This window comes from Hemitrygon akajei, unplaced genomic scaffold (assembly GCF_048418815.1).
Source record: "Hemitrygon akajei unplaced genomic scaffold, sHemAka1.3 Scf000149, whole genome shotgun sequence".
NCBI classification, from domain to species: Eukaryota; Metazoa; Chordata; class Chondrichthyes; order Myliobatiformes; family Dasyatidae; genus Hemitrygon; species Hemitrygon akajei.
In genome coordinates, this window is record NW_027332035.1 from 245,767 (window position 1) to 265,883 (window position 20,117).

Consider the following 20,117-nt stretch of genomic DNA (forward strand, 5'->3'; position numbering starts at 1 on the left):
TGTAAACAGTCCCTGTTGTACAGGTCCTATGTTCACTAATGATCCCGGACCCTGCCCCTCCGCACCAGTTTCACAGCCACACTGTCATCTGTCAATCATCCTGTTCTTACCTTCACTGGCACGTGGCTCAGGCAGAATCGAGGGATCACTACGCTTAAGGTCTCTTTTCAGTGTTCTACGTCACTCCCTAATACGTTTGTATATCTATTGAGGACCGCACCTTTCCTACCTATGCTACTGGTCCAATATGCACCAATATTTCTGGTGGCCACAGTTGCCGGCTCCTTCTGCTCCCCTCCCCTGTGTGATCAATTGGAGACCCCTCAGAGGTCATTGAAGTAGCTGCAGACGTCCAACAGCGGCCTCGATAACCACCTGCCGAGGCTCCCTCTGCATCGGCTGTTGTTTCCACGCCCGGAGGGGCCGGGACGGAACGGCTCCCCGAATTAACACCTGTTAGCCGGGGACAGACACGGCAGATAACAAAATCAAAGGAAATAAGATCTGAGACAGCAGATAGATCTTTCGGGGAAATTTCAGACAGTTTCCCCGAATAATGGTGGGAGATATTCCAATTTCAAAGCCCTGGACCCCAGTGAGATGTGGAGTATGATTAGTGATGCTTCTGACCCGCTAGAAAAAACAATGGCGTTCCATAATTGGCTCACACAGACTTGCCAAACTCTCCGGACCCTGCCCGGGAACTTGTCCCACTGCGCAGGGTTATATATGGAACCACTCGGCCAGGGACAGGGAGTGGGTTCCCCTTTCCAGACCCTGCCCGGGGACTTGTGCCACTCCTCAGGGTTATATATGGAACCTCTCGGACAGGGACAGGGAGTGGGTTCCCCTTTCCAGACCCTGCCCGGTGACTTGTGCCACTCCTCAGGGTTATATATGGAACCTCTCGGACAGGGACAGGGAGTGGGTTCCCCTTTCCAGACCCTGCCTGGGGACTTCTGCCACTCCTCATGGTTATATATGGAACCTCTCGGGCAGGGACAGGGAGTGGGTTCCCCTTTCCAGACCCTGCCTGGGGACTTGTGCCACTCCTCAGGGTTATATATGGAACCTCTCGGACAGGGACAGGGAGTGGGTTCCCCTGTCCAGACCCTGCCCGGGGACTTGTGCCACTCCTCAGGGTTATATATGGAACCTCTCGGACAGGGACAGGGAGTGGGTTCCCCATTCCAGACCCTGCCCGGGGACTTGTGCCACTCCTCAGGGTTATATATGGAACCTCTCGGACAGGGACAGGGAGTGGGTTCCCCTTTCCAGACCCTGCCCGGGGACGTGCCACTCCTCAGGGTTATATATGGAACCTCTCGGACAGGGACAGGGAGTGGGTTCCCCTTTCCAGACCCTGCCCGGGGACTTGTGCCACTCCTCAGGGATATATATGGAACCTCTCGGACAGGGACAGGGAGTGGGTTCCCCTTTCCAGACCCAGCCCGGAGACTTGTGCCACAACTCAGGGTTATATATGGAACCTCTCGGACAGGGACAGGGAGTGGGTTCCCCTTTCCAGACCCAGCCCGGAGACTTGTGCCACAACTCAGGGTTATATATGGAACCTCTCGGACAGGGACAGGGAGTGGGTTCTCCTTTCCAGACCCTGCCCGGGGACTTGTGCCACTCCTCAGGGTTATATATGGAACCTCTCGGACAGGGACAGGGAGTCGGTTCCCCTTTCCAGACCCTGCCCGGGGACTTTTGCCACTGCTCAGGGTTATATATGGAACCTCTCGGGCAGGGACAGGGGGTGGGTTCCCCTTTCCCAGGCAGACGCCCGAAGGTGACCGGGAGCCACCAGAGGGGCTGATGTAATACAAGCCATGGCATGGTGGGTCACTGAGGTAAGGGAACCCATTTGAATGACAGCCCGATTGCAGGCGGAGTTTGGTGAATTTACCCGATAACTACAGAAAAAAGGAGAATCCCTTGCGTACTTTATAGCTCGTTTTAAGGATACGTCATAGTCCAATGCCGGCAAACCCGTGGACAGATCAGTATGTCCAGCTGTCAGTGCAGACTTTTCTAAACTGTCTCAGACCCAAGCCTGCCCCCTCCTTTAAGTTAACTAATCTCAATTCGCTGTGTCAGACCTGGCCTCGGGTGACATAAATTTTGATGAATAGGGAGCGCAATTGACTCTTTAAAGGGACTGGGGAAAAGCGAGAGTGTGCACAGAGAACCGGTAGTGAGGAGATGGAGTTCGGGTCCCGACGATGAACCCAGAACGGGTGGCAGGATCGTGCGGACGGTGCAGATGAAGAGGGACACTTGGCAAAGGACAGAAACAGGGTTTGTAGAAAGAGGGGACATTGGGTCAGAGATTGTCACACTGCAATCACAGACAAGAATAATAAGGGGCAGGAAGAGAGCCCAGATCACAGTAATACTCGACAGAGTACCACATTTACTGTCCACAATCCCTTTGGTCCCGGATCGGGCAGGCCAGAGGGGACGGATCACAGTGATACTCGACAGAGTACCACATTTACTCTCCACAATCCCTTTGGTCCCGGATAGGGCAGGCCAGAGGGGACGGATCACAGTGATACTCGACAGAGTACCACATTTACTCTCCACAATCCCTTTGGTCCCTAATAGGGCAGGCCAGAGGGGACGGTGATACAGGCGGCTGTGATCAGGCTCACCACACAGGCAGGCTCTTTTCTCACTGCTGCAATCAGGTAGAAGGTACGAGAGCCTCAGGACTCGCCCCACCAGGGTCAGGAACAATTAACACCACTCAACCATCAGGCTGTGCAACAGTACGGGATAACTGCGCTCACCTGCTGTCCATAGAGATGCTCCCACAACAAATCATCGTACTGGGACTGTCTCAAAATGAGTGAAATAAGAGGTGATTTGACTGAGACAGATCACATTCCTGTCTCAGAATGAGAGAAATACAATCACACAGGATATTTACAGCGGAAGGGCTGGAATGATGTTTTCCATAAGGTGTGGAACCAGCGCTCACAGACTCAAAATCCGAGGACAACTCAGCAGGACTGAGATGAGGAGAAATTTCCTCACCCAGAGTGCAGTGAATCATTGCAATTATCTCCAAAAGGTTTCTAAATTGAATAGACATATCCTGGGGCTCAGCGGTGATGGAAAGTTGCAGGAAAGTGGTGCTGAAGTCAAAAGTCAAGCATGTTCTGAGTGAAGGGCAGAAATGGCACAAGGGGCCGAATGGCCACGCCTTCTCTATTTCTTATTTCCTGAAACACGAGTTTACCTTTGCGCCTCACTGTTTCTTGTCCTGTCAGATTGAACAGGGGACAACTGAGTGCACCGGACATCTGTCGGCAGCCGCTGCGGTTATTTCATGTTCTCGTTGTTTATTTGCATTGGCGAAGTTTGTTGTCTTCTGCACTCTGGTTGATCTTTCAGTGATCCCGATATAGTTACCGTTCTGTAGCTTTGCTCTGTATGTTTGTAGGAGTTGTATGTGGCGATTTATCTGTCCTCTGATAATAAAATTTACTTTGAACTTTGCACCTCCTGGAACTTGCTTTGTTTCTGAGATCAAACTGTGACTGACATCTCCAGCTGCCGGCAGCAGCCCGCCCTCGGACACAGTGATAGCCAATCAGCGACCACTACTGGGAGACCCTTGCCTCCATTGGCTGAGGAGTGTCAGTGGGCGGGACGTTGAGCGGACCGAAGTTTGGAATCGGGAACGAGTGGACCCGGTGAGAGACCCGAGATTGGGAGCAGCTCCCCGGTTAAAGGCTGCAACAGCGGCCGGAGTTTTGAATCCTTCCGATGGCGGAGGTGAAGATTCGGGCGGAGATTCCGTGAGATGTTTCAGCCTCACAGAGGGTGCCCGGTCTTTCCCCGCCGTGGATCGGGGCCTATTGTCCGGAGTTTCCTCCCAGACCTGTCTCCTGCTGCTGGGATACGGGAGCTGGCCCGCAGCGGCTGCCGATGGAACTCCGGTGCTGTGAGCGCTCCCCTATGCAAAAGGACAGGCTGAAGGTAAAGGGAGAACCAGACGCAAGGTAAACTCGGACTTTAGAAAATAAGAAACTGGAGCAGGCCATTCGGCCTCTTGCGCCAGTTCTGCCTTTCACTCAGAACATGTCTGATCTTTGACCTCCGCGCCCCTTTCGCGCAACGTTAGCATCGCAAATCCCCAAAATTCGTCCTTCGAATTTAAATACCTTGTGGAGATAATTCCAAAGATTCACTGCCCTCTGGGTGAGGAAATTTCTCCTCATCTCAGTTCTGCTGAGATGAACTCGGATTCTGTGACCCCCATTCCTCACCACAGCCAAAGGAAACATCATTCCTGCCTCTACCCTGTCAATACCCTGTGAGACTGTGTCTGTCTCGGTCAGACGGTCTTTTATTTCTCTAATTTTGAGACAGTCCCGGTCAGTATAATCTCTCCGAGGACACTACCTCACCTCCTAAATCAATCTGGGAAATCTCTTCATTCCCTTCATCCCACAGGCTGACTCCGGGACGGAGTCCAGACCTGTACACAGTGTTCCATGTACGCTCTCACCAGGACCCCATATACCTTCAGAGGAGATCTTTATTCTTCTATTCAAACCTTCCTTCCCATTCAATGCTCTTCATTTAATATCGAACTCAAACAGTGAACAGACACAACACAGCCTCAGCCATGAATTTAAAGGGCAGGTGTTGCAACAGTTTGAGCTTCATACCGGGGGCCACGGAGCAAGCAGGGTGTCACAAAGGGAGGAATGTGGGAGTGTTGTCTGTCTGAGCCCAGCTGTGTGTGTTTGTGTATCAGAATCAGGTTTAATATCACCAACATATGTATGAAATTTGTTGTTTTGTGACAAGAGGTGTTGTATGTCTGAGCCCAGCTTCAAAACCGGAGGGAAAATCCTGAGGAAATGTTCTTGAGTTGATTGTCCATTCAGAAATCTGACAGTGGGGAAGAAGCTGTACCTGAGATATTGAGTGTCTCCAGGGCCCGGTACATCCTCCTTGATGGTAGCAATGAGAAGAGGTTATGTCCTGGGTGATGGGGTCCTTAACGATGGATGCCACCTTTTTGTGGCATCATCTTTTGAATGTGTCCTGGATGCTGTGGAGTCCAGTGCCCATGAAGGAGCTGGCTGAGTTTACAACTTTCTGCAGCAATTTCCGATCCTGTGCAGTGGCCTCTCCACACCAGGCAGTGATGCAACCAGTTAGAATGCTCTCCACAGTACATCTGTAGAAATTTTCAAGTGTCTTTAGTGACAGACCGATTCCCCTCAATCTCCAAATGAATTATAGCCGATGTTGTGCCTTCATTGTAACAATATGTTGGGCCCAGGATAGTTCCTCAGAGATGTTGACAGGCAGGAAATGGAAACTGCTCACCCTTTTCACTTCTGATCCCAACATGAGGACTGGTGTATGTTCCCTCGACTTCCCCTTCCTGAATCCACAATCAATTCCTTTGTCTTCATGATGTTGAGTGCAAGGTTGTTGCTGTGACACCATTCAACTTGCTGATCTATCTCACTCCTGTACTCCTCCTCGTCACCGTCTGAAATTCCACCAACAATAGTTGTGTCATCAGCAAGTTTATAGATGAGCCTAGACACACAGACGTGGGTGCAGAGAGAGTAGAGCAGTGAGCTGAGCACCCATCGTTGAGGTGTGCCAGTGTTAATTGTCAGCAAGGAGGAGATGTTATTTCTGATCCACACAGACTGTGGTCTCCTGGTGAGGATCCAGTTGCAGAAGGAGGTACAGAGGCCCAGGTTTTGGAGCTTGTTGATTACAATTGAGGGTCTGATTGTGTTGAACGCTGAGCTGTTATCATCAGCCTGACTTGTGTATTGCTATTGTCCAGGTGATCTAATGCTGAGTGGAGAGCCAGTGAGATTGCATCTGCTGTAGACATATTGCGGCAATCGGCAAATTGCAGTGGGTCCAGGTCCATGCACAGGCAGTTGATTCTATACATGACCAAACCCTCAAAGCACTTCATCACAGCTGTGTGTCTGTGTGTGTGCGTGCACGCTTGAAACAGTGATCCCAGTTTGATTCAGGAATCTTTCCTGTAGCTGGGGAACCTCAGAAGAGGGTTCATAGTGATGGGACGATCATTCTGATCAGAGCCAAATAACTTAGCCAGTAAATGCTGAACCTTTAGAAATTACAAATCACATGTGTGTTTGGGAGAGTATCTACAGATTTAATTGTAGAATTCAAAATATACCAAGTAAATTTATTCTCGAAGTACACGCATGTCATCATGTTCAATCCTGAGATTGTTTTTTTCGGACAAACTCAGTAAATCCAAGAATCATGATTGAATCAATGAAAGCCCGAACCCAACATCGTAGATAAAATACAATGAGCAAAAGACAACAGACTTTGTAAATATGTGCAAATATTAAATAGAAAACAATAAGTAAGAAATATGAACAGGAGATGAAGAATCCGTGAATGTGTCCATGGGTTATAGGAACAGTTCAGTGATGGGGCAATTGAATTTGAGTAAGATTATCCTCTCTGGTTGAAGAACTTGATGATTGAAGGGTGATAACAGTTCCTGAACCTGGTGGTGTTGGTTCTGAGCCTCCTGCACTTTCTTCCTGATGGCATCAGTGAGAAGAGATCATGTGCCACTTGGTGGGTTCCTTGATGATAGATGTAGCTTTCCTATGACAGCGCACCAGAGAAATGTGCGCAGTGGTGGGGAGGTTTTTACCCGTGATGTACTGGGCCATATCCACTACTTTCTCTAGGATTTTCCTTTCAAGGACTTTGTTGTTTCCATACCAGGCCATGATGTAACCACTGAACATATTCTCCACTCACATCTATAGAAGTTTGGCGAGCTTTTAGATGTCATGCTGAATCTTTGCAGGTTTCTAAGGAAATGGAGATGTTGCTGTGCTTTCTTCGTAATTGCACTTCCATGCTGGGCTCAAGACAGATCCTGGAAAGTGATGACATTGAGGAATTTAAGGTTGCTGACCCTCTCCGCCTTTGATCTCTGATGAGGACTGGCTCACAGATCTCCTGTTTCCTCCTCCTGAAGTCAATAATCAGCTCCTGGCTCTTGCTGAAGTTAAATGACAGGTTGCTTTAAGACCATACGATATAGGAGCAGAATTAGGCCATTTGGCCCATCGAGTCTGCTCTGCCATTTCATTTTAGCTGATCCAATTTCCTTCTTGGCCCCAATCTCCTGCCTTCTCCTGGTAGCCCATCATGCCCTGACCAATCAAGAAACTATCAACCTCTGCCTTAAATGTACGTGAAGATTTGGCCTCCACAGCTGCCAATGATTCACTGTCCATAGAGTCCATAGATTCATTACTCTCTAGCTAAAGAAATTCCTCCTCATCTCCATTCTAAAGACACCTATCTATTCTGAGGCTGTGTCCTTTGGTCTTAGACTCGCCCAAAATAGGAAACATCCTCTCCATATCCACTCTATTAATCCTTTCACTATTTGATATATTTTAATTAGGTCTCCTCTCATTCTTTTGAATTCCACTCAATACAGACCCAGAGCCATCAAATACTCTATACATGACAACATGTTTAATTTGGGAATCATTTATGTGAAACTCTTTTGGACACTCTGCAGTGTCAGCACATCTATTCTAAGATAAGGGATCTAAAACTGCTCACAGTACTCCCAGTGAGGTCTCGCCAGTTCTTATAAAATTTTCAACATTACATCCCTGCGTTTATATTCTATTCCTCTTGAAATGAATGCTGACATTACATTTGCCTTCTTCACCACAGACTCAATCTGCAAATTGACCTTTAGGGACTATTTGGAAAATAGTCAGCCCTTTCATTTCTTCTGCCAAAGTGCATGCTGATACCCTTTGCTGACACTGTATTCCATCTCCCACTTCCTTGCCCATTCTCCTCATCTGTTGAAGACCTTCCACAGCCTCTCTATTTCCTCAAAACGACCTGACCCTCAACCATCTTCATATCATCTGAAAACTTTGCAGCAAGGTCATCAATTTCATCCTACACATCACTGACATTTAACATAAAGAGTATCAGTCCCAACACAGACTACGGTGGAACACACTCGTCAAGAGGCTCCCTTTGTATCCACTCTTTGCTTCCTCTCAGTCAGCCATGGCTTTGTCCGTGCTGGAATCTTTCCGGTAATTCCATGGGCTCGTGGGTTGTTAAAGCAGTTTCAGGTGTGACATCATGTCAAAAGCCGTCTGAAAATCCAGGTAAACATCATTAATCGATTCTACTTTGTCTGTCCTGCTTGTTATTTCTTAAAATAATTTCAACAGGTTTGTCAGGCAAGATTTTCCCTTCAGGAAACCATGCTGACTATGGTCCATTTTATCTTGTGACACGGTACTCTCAGACCTTATCATTAATAATCGACTCCAGCATCTTCCCAATCACTGAGGACAGATTAACTGGCCTATAGTTTCCTTTCTTCTGCCTCTCTCCCTTCTTGAAGAGTGGAGTGACATTGGCAATTTTCCATTCTTGCTGAACCATTCCAGAACCCTGTGATTGTTGAATGTTCATTACTAATGGGTCCATAATCTTTTTAGCCACCTCTTTCAGAACCCTGGGGTGTACACCATCTGGGTCACGTGACTTACCTAACTTGGCCTTTCAGTTTCCCAAGAACCTTCACTCTGGTTCTGGTAACTTTGCACACTTCTGACTCCTGACAGCTGGAAGTTCCACAACTATGCAGTTTGTCTGCCATTTGTTTGTCTCCCGTCACTGCCTCTCCAGCATCACTTTCCAGCCACTCTAGACTTTATATTAGATAAAAAGTGGGGTGCGTGTGCTTTAATTGGACAAGAATGTTGAACCAACACACCAGACAAATCTGAAAATGTAACTCACCTGATGGATTATATTTGAGAGGCAGCAGATAGAATGAGAAAGTGGGAGAGCAGTTCCACAATGATAACCCCTCAGGAAGCCGGTGGCCATTTGGGACTCTGGGAGGATGGTGGGAAACTGTTTTACATTGTACAGTTCCACAATGATAACCCCTCAGGAAGCCGGTGGCCATTTGGGTCTCTGGGAGGATGGTGGGATACTGGTTTACATTGTACATTTCTACAATGATAACCCCTCAGGAAGCCGGTGGCCATTTGGGAATCTGGGAGGATGGTGGGATACTGGTTTACATTGTACATTTCCACAATGATAACCCCTCAGGAAGCCGGTGGCCATTTGGGACTCTGGGAGGATGGTGGGATACTGTTTTACATTGTACAGTTCCAGAGTGATAACCCCTCAGGAAGCCGGTGGCCATTTGGGACTCTGGGATGATGGTGGGATACTGGTTTACATTGTACAGTTCCACAATGATAACCCCTCAGGAAGCCGGTGACCATTTGGGACTCTGGGAGGATGGTGGGATACTGGTTTACATTGTACAGTTCCACAATGATAACCCCTGAGGAAGCCGGTGGCCATTTGAGCTAGTATATGCAATATATGTAGGTGACTAAAGTAGCCGGAGGAAACGACAAGAAATGTGCTCACTAAAGGAACTCGTGACTGCAAACACTGAACGCTGTGCAAAAATGAGGAAGTAGCAGTTCTTATGTACAGAAGGAAGACTTTGTCAACGCTGTGTTTGAAGTCCCCTCCCATCCCTGGTGAGAATGGAGGTGAACTTACCCCCTGCAGGTAGTAAAGAATAAAGCTGCTTGATGAAGAAACACTCAGTGTTGGGATTGTGTTCTGTGAGTCTCAGCAGAGAGATACTTGACAGGGGGTTAAGGGTGAAAGGTGGGGAGTTTATGGGGCACATGAGGGGATACCTCTTCACTCAGAGGGTCACAGGAGTGTGAAATGAGCTTCACCCACCCACAAAACGTCGGCCCCCGAATGAGGTGGAGCCCAAATGGCGGGTCCCTCAAATGAGCTGCTGCCAACCAGAGACCGGGGTCTTCGGACTGGTTTCGTGCCACCAGAGAACATGAGGTGTGCCCCTGGTGATGGACACACTGACGGTAGGTGTCGGCGCTTGGTTGGGGGGGGGGGGGTGGTCAGTGTTGTACTTGTACGGGTGGGTAGAGATATCTCAGAGCCAGTAAATGCCAGACAAGGGTTCGTCCTTTATTCAGGGAGGTCCTGGTACCAGTTGTAACTGGGTTTACCCGACGGTGCAGTCTGGGATGTCAGGGACTGGGCCGTCTCTAGTGCCAGTAAAGTCACTCTCGACTGAGCCTGGAGTGGGTCCAGGGACGGTTCCTGTTGAGATACGGACTTGAAGGTCCAAACCCGGGGAGAAGCCATTGTCAAATTTCACCAAGAAACAATCAGGCCAAACAACTTCAGGCAGAACTGGTCAGGATGACAAACAGACATCAGTACACAGGAATGACAACTTTTAAAATCAGAAATAAACCAATGTAAAAGCAAATTTAAAACCAGCTCCTTTGCCTGAGGATGGGTGGAATGGAAATGGTCCCGAGGTGGTGGATTTCACACCGTCTGCACGACTCAGTCGCCCCATTGAAGGAGTGGCAGTGGCGATTGAGTTCGCACTGAGAGGGGGATTGGACACGGAGGGACAGGCCTGATGAGGATCGGTTTGATTGCCGAGGGGATCTGCTGTCTTGTCTTGTGGACTGGCCACTCACGGCTTCCTCACCGGCTCAGACACTGAAAGCCCGTGTTTACCTGCCCCCCCCCCCCGGGTCCAGGCAGTCTCGTCCCCGGGGAGATGAAAGATAAAGTAAATTCACCCGCTTACAACTGGACAATGATGTGCGTTAATTATTTGGAGAATGCAGATCAAACAATTAGTGATCACCAAAACCGGTGTGTGGAGAAAGTGAGGGTTGTCTAAGGTTAAAGTGGGATCGAGACCAGTTGGGAAAGTGGGCCGAGGAATTGCAGGTGGATCTTAGCTGTCACTCAGAAGCAGTTCTTCAGGGGGTCAAAGACGACTGAGACACGAAAGAGAGCTTTTCTTGGGCTCTGGATTCAAACAGACAAGACTGGTGCACTCGTTGATCTCGTTTGAAGGTACCGCGGCAGAATATAAGTTGTTGCTCCGCCACCCTGAGGGTGCAGTCATCAAATAGGAGCAACTTCGCACCATCCTCCACAAGTGTGACTTCCCAGTCAGCAAGCATTTTAATTCTTCATTCCCAGTACTGTTCGGCCGTGTCGATTCATGGACTTCTCTTGTGCCAAGATGAGCTCCCCCCCCCCCCCAGGGTGGAGGAGCAACACATTATATTCCGTCACATTATATACCCTCCAATCTGATGACATGAACATCGATTTCCACTCAGGAGAACAAATTACCGTCACCCTCCTCTATGCCCCACTCTGACCTTGTACTTCTTCTCACCTGCCTACACTCCTCCCGGGACCCTCCTCCTTCCCTCTCTGGTCCACTCTCCTCTCCTATCAGATTCTTTATTCTCCAGCCCACCCTTTCCCACCCACCCGGAATCAGCTTCCAGCTGGCCTCTACCCCTCCCCCACCACAATTTATTCTGGCATCTTCCCCCGTGCTTCTCAGCCCTGCAGAAGGCTCTCGGCCAAAAAGCGCCGACTGTTTATAATTTTCTATGGATGCTGCCTGAGGTGCTGAGTTCCTGCAGCGTTTTGTGTGAGTCGCTTTGGATTTCCAGCATTTGCAGACTTTCTCCTGTTAGTTCCAGAAATCGTCGTCCGTGACCAGGTGATCACATGCGCATGCGTATGGGTCGCGGGGATTTTCGCGCGTGCGCACGGTGGACAAAAGGCTCGGAGATTCGCCGGAAGGTAGGAGCGGGGATTTGGGCGGATTATTATCAGTACCCGGCGTCCGAACCGCGACCGGCCACACTTTTCGTCCGCACCCCGGGACAGTCGAAGTCCTTTCCCTCTCTCTCTACGAGGGCTCCAGGGAACTTTCTGCTGAGGAACGAAGGAGCTGGAGCCGCGGCGGATAGATGGGTCTCTTTTTCGTGGTGGTTTCTGGGTAAAGAAGCAGCCATAGATGACTGGACCTGCGTTTTCCCCCGTTAGTCCGTAGGCCGTATTTGGAATCGCAAGGGAAGGGAAGGGGAGTAGATGGATCACTCAGGCACCACCGGACACTGAGGAGCTTACCTTCCAGTCCATGAAAATGTCAATTTTTACTGCATGAAAAGAAGGAAACAAAATCCTTACATCAGCTTTAGTCCTTGTGGAAATCACCTTTGTTCCATCTTGATCTGGACCTTTCTACCTGTGAGAACATGTTTAATACCATTCGCTTTGGGTACATAATGATACCAATTACCTTTGGCCTGGGTAACAAGTGACCTGTAGCGTTCTCATCACAAATATGCCACACTCCAATGTGAACGAGGACTGCCCTCCCCATCATGTTCATTGGCATTGCCTCTGATGGGCTCTCCACCGTCAATCACCTGTGCGGAGGGGCAGAGTAATTTGAAACTCTCCAGGGTTTGCTGTGTAACATCACATGCTCTTTGTAGGGCTGCCGTACATGACCAGAACTTGAAATAATACCAATGTTTTCCCTAATTTATTTTTCTCACAACGTATGGACCGACCATTTGTCTGAAGGTTAAATGTTTAAACAACCTGAAAACAGCACGGCATCAACAAAATACCAGCTGTGCAGCAACAAAGGTTCTCTGTGTGGGAGCATTTCAGTTACTGCGCAGCTCAGAATAATATGGGACAGAGAATAATACTAATGGAAGGAATCAGACTGGGCCAAGTCACAGATTGAATGTCCCATTCTCACACAGACAGGAAGACTGTCGGGGAATTCGATGGACAGACCAGTTGCCGGCACCATGAACAGTTAGAAGGTGAGATTTTCCCCCAACTTGGGTTGAACCTCGCTGTAACAGAGTGATGTCAGAGCTCAGAAAGGAGACTAAAATTATCTCATAATATATCGGCTGTGAAAATTCATCAGATACAGGAGCAGGATGAGGTCGTTTGGCCCATCGAGTCTGCTCCACCATTTCATTACAGCTGATCCATTTCCCTCTCAGCCCCACTCTCCTGCCTTCTCCCCATATCCCTTCATCCCTGACTAATCAAGAATCCATCACCCTCTTCCCTAAAATATACCCAATTACTTGGCCTCCAGAGCAACTCATAACAACAAATTCCACAGATTCACCACGCTCCGGTTAAAGAAATTCCTCCTCATCTCCATTCTGAAAGAACAAAGCTCGATTTTGAGGCTGTGTCCTCTGGTCTCAGACTCCCCCACTCTGGTAAGCATACTCTCCACATCCACTCTATCGAGACTTTTCAATGTTCGATAGATTTCAATGAGGGCCCCTTCATTATTCTGAACTCCAGTGAGTAGAGGCCCCGAGCCATCAAATGTTCTTCATCTGACAAACCTTATAATTACAGAAATATTTTTGTAAACTTCCTTTGAACGCTCTGCAATGTAAGCACATCTGTTCTACTTAAGGGGCCTGAATCTGCTCTCAACAGTCCAAGTGAGGCCACACTTTATAAATACTCAACAACACATCCTTGCTTTTATATTCTCGTACTCTTCAACATTATTTCCTCTCCATTGAGAAAATAGTCTGCACTCTCATTGCTTCTAACAAAGTGGATGACCATACACTTCTCTGAATGATGACTTTCACTCATTGATGTCTTTTGTAAATCTTTTTTACAGGTTAGAAATGGCAAAAATTGTGTACGGGAATTTTAAACAGAACAACATGTCAGTTTGCTGTCTCTGCCCAGATATTTGAGGAGTTACTAGATATTTAACCATGTATCACTGTTGATCCTTGGATATGAAGAATTATTTCATCACAGCTGGATAAGTGCTTTGTGTCTGAAATGAAGTTTTCTGTTGTAACTCACTGAAATCCACTGGAACCGGGGAGCTGAGAACACACCAGCATTTGTTCACTGGACATCAGTTCTTCAACTGCATTGATTGTGAAAGGGGTTTACTACATCTGACATTTGACTTATGAATTGACAAAGAAGTGTGGGAAGTGTGTGAATCTTCACTCACTCATCTGACCTGCATGTACACCAGCGAGTTCACACTGGTGAGAAGCCGTTCACCTGCTCAGACTGTGGGAAGCGATTCACTCAGTCATCGCAACTGCAGAGACACCAGTCAGTTCACACTGGGGAGAAGCCATTCACCTGCTCAGACTGTGGAAAGGGATTCACTTGGTCATCTGAACTGAAGTTACATCAGCGAACTCACACTGGGGAGAGACCGTTCACCTGTTCAGACTGTGGGAAAGGGTTTATTCGGTCAACTCAGCTGAAAGTACATCAGAAAATTCACAATGGGGAGAGACCATTCACGTGCTCAGACTGTGGGAAGAAATTCACTGACTCATCCAGGCTACAGGCCCACCAGCGAGTCCACATTGGAGAGAGGCCGTTCACCTGTTCAGACTGTGGGAAGGCATTTACTCGGTCATCTCAAGTGATGGTACATCAGCGAATTCACACTGGGAAGAGGCCATTTTCCTGCTCTGAATGTGGGAAGAGAGTCATTCATTTATCTGACCTACAGGTGCACCAGCGAGTCCACACTGGTGAGAGGCCATTCACCTGCTCAGACTGTGGGAAGTCCTTTAGTCGGTCAGTTGAACTGAAGACACATCAGCGAATTCACACTGGGGAGGCGCCGTTCATTTGCTCAGACTGTGGGAAAGGGTTTATTCGGTCATATCAACTGAACGTGCATCAACGAGTTCACACTGGGGAGAGACCGTTCCCCTGCTCAGACTGTGGAAGGGGATTTACACAGTCATCTCAACTGATGATACATCAGCGTATTCACACTGGGGAGAGGCCATACACCTGCTCTGAATGTGGAAAGAGATTCAATCAGTCATCCGACTTACAGACACACCGACGAGTCCACACTGGGGAGAGGCCATTCTCCTGCTCCGAATGTGGGAAGAGATTCAGTCATCCCACCTTTTGACGCACTACCGAGTTCACACTGGGGAAACTGTTTAAACAGGCGACAGGCTACAGGCTGGATATTTCACCATCACAGTTACTGAATCAAGTTCAAAAGTGGCTGTTGGTGCTGAACTCGGGAATTATTGCTGCTGTTTATCAAACCCAGTTCTGCACTCTGGTCACTGGGCGTGGGAGGTATTCCTCAGCTAATGTTCCCGTTTAATGGGACTGGAGTTTAATGGTTTGGATCTGTGACACAGAAATCAGTTCCTATTTAAATTCTAACCACATTGACAGAATCTCCTTTCTCTCCCCTGACTGTCATCTCCTATAACTACCGCAAGGCCTGAATTTACACTTCCCTGTTGAGCATCAGAGCCGACAGTGCTACCGGCCTTTCTGTTGCTGCCGTGCGCCAATGGGTCAACCACCACCCACCCAGCAGTATCCAACAAGGTGTTCTGCTGAGGAGAACGCCCACAGGACAGCCCTGCACTGTCTTCCTAATGACCCTTACCTCTGCTGGTGGTCACGCTTCTCCTATCCGAAGCTTGTACTCTGGGTGTGGCCACCTCTTCAGATGTTTCTTTTCAAATCTTCTTTTTCTTCTTCTTCTTCTTCTTCTTCTTCTTCTTCTTCTTCTTCTTCTTCTTCTTCTTCTTCTTCTTCTTCTTCTTCTTCTTCTTCTTCTTCTTCTTCTTCTTCTTCTTCTTCAATAACAGGTACATTAAAGTAACAACACTCACAATGCCTCAAAACAAATTGTCTTAAAGTTTGAACATTTTTGTGAATTAAAAAACCCTACTAAGCAAGAAAAGTGAGAGAAAAAAGAAACCCATTGGGGGTACAACCCCGGAGCCATGCGACATACAGAAAGCTTCTAAAAATAAACATCAAACCGCCAACAAGAAAGAAAGATATATCAAAAAGCAATGACACTTAGACAGTGGAGGAAATCTATCAGTCAACTGAAATGATAATAACGAGCAAATGAGCCCCATCTTTTCTCAAAATCAAATAAAGGTTCAAAGGTTCGACTTCTATTTTTCTCCAAACTCAGACACAGCATCACTTGAGAGAACCATTGTGACAAAGTAAGAGCTGATATGTCCTTCCATTTCAACAAGATGACCCTCCTAGCTATCAATGTAACAGACGCAATAACATGTTGGTCAGACACAGCAATGCCATGGATATTTTGAGGAATTATTCCAAAAACCACAGTCAATTTATTAGGTTGTAAGTTGATTCTGAGTGCTTTAGAAATTGTCAACAAGACTGACTTCCAAAACTATTTTAATATAGAACATGACCAGACATATGTGTCAGTGTAGCTATCTCAGTTTTACATCTATCACAATACTTGTCAACATTGGGAAATATTATAGAAAGTCTCTCCTTCGACAAATGGTAACGATGTACAATTTTAATTTGAATCAGTGAATGACTAGCACAGTTCGAAGAAGAGTTAACCAGCTTCAGAATCCGTGTCCAATCCTCCCATATCAACGTCAAACGGAGTTCCTTCTCCCAATCTTGTTTAATCTGAAGTAAAGGACGCTTATCACATTGTAATAATAAATTATAAATTCTTCCAAAAGAACCTTTCATCGAAGGGTTCTTATTCATAATAGTCTCTAATAAGTCAGTCTCCAATATGTAAGGAAAATTACTTAAATATTTTTGAAACAATATCTAACTTGAAGGTATTGCAAAAAGTATGAATATGAGAGAGAATATTTATCGACTAATTGTTCAAAAGACATCATTCTGACTTCTTTAAATACATCTAGAAAAGAAGTAATACCTTTATTTTTCCAAAGTAAAAAAAAAAATTGGATCGCTCCAGGAAGTTTTAAAAAAGTGATTACGATAAATTATACTACAAAGTTTAAATTTTTTGAGATTAAAAAAATTGTGGAACTGGAGCAAAATTTGCAAAGAGTGCTTAACCACAGGATATAGGTTTAAATTAGCAACATTAGCCAATTGTATAGGTAGAGCAACTCCTAATAACGGAGTTAAATAAAATTGTTTCACAGCTCTCAGTTCCAGGTTTACCCAAATTGGCCGAACATTCCTATCACCCTAATATAAGCAAAAGTACATATATCGCAAATTAACAGCCCAATAATAAATTCTTAGATTAGGCAAAGCGAGATCTCCGTCCTTTTTCAACTTTTGTAAATGACATTTAATAATTCTTGGTCTTTTATTATCCCAAATAAAAGATAGAATAATAGAACCAATCCCATCAAAATCCCCTCATAGCTGAAAAAAGACCTATAGTTATTAGTGACAACAGTGGAAATAGGAGCTTTATATATCATTTTAATCCAATTATTAAAATGAATACCAAAACCAAATGTTTCTAAGACATTAAGTCAATATTTCCATTCAACTCGATCAAATTCTTTTTCAGCATCCGAAGATACAACGCATTGTTGAGTTTTAGAAGCGGGCGAATATATAATGTTAAATAGTCTCCGAACATTTGAAAAGAATAACGGCTCTTTATAAAGCCTGTTTGATCTTTAAAAATGATTTTACCCAAAACACTCTCCAACGGATTGGCCATTATCTTTGACAGAATCTTAGCATCAACATTCAACAATGAAATAGGTCTGTATGAGGCACAGTCAGTAGGATCTTTATCCTTTTTGAGGATTAAAGAAATAGAAGCCTCTTAAAAAGTAGAGGGGAAATCACTTTTCACAAAAGAATCTTTAAGCATCTCCAACATATATGGAGAAAGCAATTTTCCAATTTTTTTTATAATATTCTACTGAATAATCATTAAGTCCAGGAACCTTACCAGATTGCATTGAAAAAAATAGCTTTATGAATTTCGGATTCAGTAATTTGGGCATCCTAATGACCTACTGGTCTTCCTAATGACCCTTACCTCTGCTGGTGGTCACGCTTCTCCTATCCAAAGCTTGTACTCTGGGTGTGGCCATCTCTTCAGATGTTTCATTGACAGTATCCTCAGGCTCCCGAATGATCCTGAGTACATCCAACTCCCTGAACCAGTCCTCAGGCGCTGTGATTAGGTTCGCGTCATGCAAATAATCATGAGGGAAACTGTTAGATATCCAGAATTCCCACATCTGACAGGAGGAGCATCCCATCTGCTCTGCACTAAAACACACCACTGTGGGTCAGGAAGGAATTAACATCTGCAAAAAAAAACAAACGTGAATGGGTCAATGACAGTGGAAGTAGAGTGATCAATTGTCTGTGTTTTTGCCATGAGGTCGAAGGAATAGAGGCTGCCATTTTTTGAAGCTGCTCTGTAACCCCCATTTTGTGGACTGATTGCTATGGGATAACCTAATCAGATCAACTGAACACAAGAAGTTTCTGGTATTCCGATTCTAAGCCTGAAATCACTCTCACATAAACCATGTATTATGTACCTTGTCAGGTTTGCAGAAGGAATCTCGTTATCTCTGAACCTGAAGTCACTCTGAGATAGGGTGTGTATTATGTACAGTGGCAGGTTTGCAGAAGTAATCTCGTTATGTCTGAACCTGAAGTCACTCTGAGATAAGGTGTGTATTATGTACAGTGGCAGGTTTGCAGAAGTAATCTCGTTATCTCTGAACCTGAAGTCACTCTGAGATAAGGTGTGTATTATGTACAGTGGCAGGTCAGCAGAAGGAATCTCGTTATCTCTGAACCTGAAGTCACGCTGAGATGAGGTGTATATTATGTACAGTGTTAGGTCTGCAGAAGGAATCTCGTTATCTCTGAACCTGAAGTCACTCTGAGATAAGGTGTGTATTATGTACAGTGGCAGGTTTGCAGAAGGAATCTCGTTATTCTGCCGAGTGTCTGCACCAGAGCTGAAGAGAACAAAAGAAGTCACCTTCGGCAGGTTACTGTCGATGCAATGCTCCTCAGACAGGATGAAGAGGTCAATACTCCCCAATGCCATTAGGCTTTACAATTCAACTGCCAGGACTTAAGAACTTTTTTTTTTAAAGCTATTATTAATGCTTTTTGAGTTAGTGATTTAGATGCATATCATATTATTACTGAGTTAAGTATTGTATGTAATGAGTTTTTGCTACAACAAGTGTATGGGACATTGGAAAAAATGTTGAATTTCCCCATGGGGATGAATAAAGTATCTATCTATCTATCTATCTATGAAGTTGTGTAGCCTTTGGACTACATCCAATGGAAATCTGCGTATGGAATCGAAAAGAAAGAAAAGTGGTCTGGGACCCTGGTTTCGAGTTGAACCACACAGTAGGTTAGGATATTAAAATGTCAAAGGGAAAGGGCAGGAAGAACTCAGGGATTCAGAGGATTTCAGAGATTACTTTCATGGTTAATTATGAAGGAAATGGTCAGATTATGAGGAGTGGTTAGGAAAGTGCGAGAGTCAAGGATCAGGGTCTCTGGAGGAAGAATTGTGGAAAACAGTAAAAATAAATCAAAGAAATTACAAGGGATTACAATTGTTATAATGGTATGTATGGTGGATGATCTAATTGAAGTGAAGAGAGAAAAAAACTGGAACTGGCGGAGGAATTGTGAGAGTTGTGAGAATTAGAGAGAGGGGAAAAATGAAATTGTGACGGAGCAGGATCAGGGGAATTTGATCCACGAGTCAGTTTCAGGCTCAGTGTGAAGCGTTAACAAGAGAACATGAGAAAACTGAAGAGGAGTATAAACAGGCGGATACAGAATTAGAGAAAGGAAAAGTCAGGGTCGGGATTTACGGCTGTTGTGAATGTCATGAAGAAATCGGCAGCTGAGAGGAAAGGCTGCGCTGATCGTAAGTGTTTAAAACAGATGGAAAATCTGCAAAGTGAACTCTCAGCTCGGAGAGGAGTGATATGTGCGAGGACTGACGATGATGGTGATGCAGACTGGGGTGATTTAGCGTATGAAGAGACGCTTGTATCACACACCAGGTTGCTCTCTTCAGTCACCTGATGAGGTAATCGTAGCCTTTGGCCAGGGGCAGATATGGTCAGGTAGTGCCCAACCTTCACAGAGTGTTTCAACCCGTAACCACTACACTGTCCAGCTGGTGGATCCGAAGTGAGGGCCAAGTCACTGCCCATCTGTTCCTGACCTCCAGCTCAACCCCTCTCTCCAGCTCCATACCCAGTCAGGGGCTCTTTCTGCTTCCTCCCCCATCCTGCCAGCTGCTTGCTTCTTGCTCTTTTCATCAAGGCCCAGCACAGACAGCAACCTCCATGCTGGCC

At 46.1% G+C, this 20,117-nt stretch overlaps 1 long non-coding RNA gene across 1 annotated transcript; it reads left to right on the top strand.

Moving 5' to 3' along the window:
* Positions 1-15,081: 15,081 nt before the first annotated feature.
* Positions 15,082-15,926, top strand: LOC140723945 (uncharacterized). Its single transcript, XR_012098013.1, has 2 exons — positions 15,082-15,348; positions 15,666-15,926. It is a non-coding gene; the product is annotated as an uncharacterized lncRNA (long non-coding RNA).
* Positions 15,927-20,117: the final 4,191 nt, after the last annotated feature.